This window comes from Tupaia chinensis, unplaced genomic scaffold (genome assembly GCF_000334495.1).
Source record: "Tupaia chinensis unplaced genomic scaffold, TupChi_1.0 Scaffold000386_1, whole genome shotgun sequence".
NCBI lineage: Eukaryota > Metazoa > Chordata > Mammalia > Scandentia > Tupaiidae > Tupaia > Tupaia belangeri.
Window position 1 is genome coordinate 3,885,433 of NW_006159888.1, and position 2,950 is coordinate 3,888,382.

General features: G+C 39.7%; 1 pseudogene; it reads left to right on the forward strand.

The window, feature by feature from the left end:
• The first annotated feature begins 479 nt into the window (after positions 1-479).
• On the forward strand, positions 480-1,252 carry LOC102501846 (proteasome subunit alpha type-1 pseudogene; annotated as a pseudogene).
• The last annotated feature ends 1,698 nt before the right edge of the window (positions 1,253-2,950 follow it).

A 2,950-nucleotide genomic window follows, 5' to 3' on the forward strand; every position in this document is an offset into this window, starting at 1 on the left:
CCATTTATGAAAATGTTTTTATTGCCCTTGATCTTTCTTTTTTTTTTTCAAGTTTATTCTCTCTGTTTTCTTTGCTTTTAATTGAGCATTAAAAATTATTTCATTTCTCTCTTCTCTTAGAATACCAATTATGCCCTTGAATCATAGATTTGCACCAGGGAGTAACCAGGCTGGTTCTGGAAGCATGTTTCAAAACCAATATGACAATGGGACCAGCAGTTAGCGTAACGGCTGTGTCGCTGGACTCCCATGTAGTTGACCATGATTTGTGTCCTGGACCCGGTGGCTTAAAATTCACACCAGGCGCGTGTGCGTGCATGCCCAAGACCCCTAGAGGAGAATGGAGGAGAAGGGATTGCAGCATGGCCATCCTCCCTGGGGGATGATTTCTCGCTTTCTGTCTCTATGTCTCTCTCTGTCTGGCAAGCGCATGCGCCCTATAGCAAAAATCTCTCAAAAAAAAAAAAACAACCCCAAAACAATATGATAATGATGTCACTGTTTGGAGCCCTCAGGTCAGGATTAATCAAATTGAATATACAATGAAAGCTTGTTAAACAAGGTTCAGCTCCTATTGGTCTGAAATCAAAGACCCATGTAGTGTTGGTTGCATTGAAGAGGGCACAGTCAGAGCTTGCTACTCATCAGATAATGAAAATTCTCCATATTGACCACCATATTGGTATCTCAACTGCCAGACTTACTGTGGATGCTAGACTGTTACGTAATTTTATGAACCAGGAGTGTTTGGATTCCAGATTTGTATTTGATATACCACTTCCTGTGTCTTGACTTGTGTCTCTGATTGGAAGCAAAACCCACATACCAACACAATATGGCCAGAGACTGTATGATGTTGCACTGCTCATTGCCAGTTACAATGAGGACCCTCACAGTTTTTAAACTTGTCCATCTGCTAACTATTTTGACTATAGAGCTGTGTCCATTGGAGCCCATTCTCAGTCAGCCTGCACTTACTTGTAGAGAAATATGTCTGAGTTTATGGACTGTAATTTGAATAAACTGATTAAACGTGGTCTGTGTGCCTTAAGAAAAACTCTTCCTGCAGAGCAAGACCTAATTAGAATGCTTCCATTGGAATTGTTGGTAAAGACTTGGAGTTTATGATCTATGATGGCAATGATGTGTCTCCATTACTGGAGTGTCTTAAGAAAGACCACAGAGAAAGGCACAGACTGCCTAACCTACTGATGAATCTGCAGAAAAGGCTGATGAGCTGATGGAACATTAAGTGATAAACCTGTCCATATGTGTATTATCAATCATGTAAGAAAGCAGGAATACAGACTGATGACAGTAATCTATACTTAGAACCAAAAGGTACAGAGTGCTAGAATAGTATGTTGTAGGAATCAGTTGAGATAGGAGTTTTTTCCAAGCAGCCTCACCACGGAGATATAATGGAGAACATTTTTCTTTGAAAGGGTCTATGTAATCATTTTCTAGAAAGTATAGCTATCTGTACTAATGTTTTTATACAAAGAAAATAGTGTCTTTGTGGTGTTTAAGACAACTGTGAAATAAAATTGTTTCACTTCATATATATATATATGTGTGTGTGTGTGTGTGTGTGTGTGTGTGTGTGTAATTTTTTATTTTAAATTTTTGCTCAAACCTCCTAAGTAGTTGAGATGACGGGCCCATGCCACCACAGAGAAGTGGTAGCTTTTAGGGTAGGCAGGGAATTGAACTTAGGCCTACCATGTGGCTTTAGCTTACCAAGCATGTGCTACCAAGCCTGGGCCTTTATTATTTTTTTTAAGCAGTTATCCTAAAGTTTGTTATAGAATTTAAAATTAATTTATGTTCACTTTCAAATAAAACTAGATTTCTTCATGGGTAATGCATTTGCATTATAATGAGGGATAGCCAATTGTTTCTTCTCATTCCTCATAACATTGCTGCCATTCATTTAACTTATCATTAAAGTATAACCACCCAAAACATTGTTGCTATTATTACTCTGAACAGTTGCCTATTAGATCAACAAAGAATAGGAAGAAATATTTTATCTTTGTGATATTGTGATATGTATTTTGGTCTTTATTCCCATCTCCTGACAGATACTTTATAAAATTCTTAGAATTTTGAAAGTGACCATTGTCTTTTGTACACTAGTGGAATGACTACAAGTGTCTTTTGTACACTAGTGGAATGACTGATGACTAGAAGATCCCAGATAACCTTAGAATGGGAGGATGGCTGCCAGCAGATCTAACCATGATCAGAGTATTGGATCTTTTAGTCACATCTGCCTCCACCCCTATTGCCTTCAAGGACAGAAGAGAGGCTAAATGTTGAGTGGATCTTCAATGGTCAGCGATCTAGTCAATCATGTCTACATATCAAAACTCTATAAAACCCCAAAATTATGGGTGTTCAGAAGACTTCTAGGTTGCTGAGCATGTGAAGGTGCCATGAGAGTGACATGCCCACAGAGGACATAGAAACTTCGTGTTCCTTCCTCCGCATCATGCCCTATGCTTTTCTTCCAGTTGACTGTTAAATGTAAGTAAAGTGTTTCCAGAATTCTGTGAACTGTTCTTACAGATAATTGAACCCAAGAATGGGTTTATGAAAACCTCTCACTATAGCCAGATTGGACAGAGCTGTGGGTAACTAGGGACCTAGTGCTTGTGACTGGCATCTGAAGTAGGAAGCAGTCTAGTAGGGCTGAATTCCTAAAATGTGGGCTCTTTGTTAACCTTAGTATGAGAATTGAATCAAACTGTGAGATATATAGTTGTGAGCACAGAATTAGAAAATTGCTTGGGAACCAGCAGTTAGCATGATAGCTATGTCACTGGACTCCCACGTAGTCAACTGTGATTCGCATCCCGGACCCGTTGGCTTAAAACTCACGCCGGGCGCCTGTGCGTGCGTGCCCAAGATCCCGAGAAGAGAATGGAGGAGAAGGGATTGCGGTGTG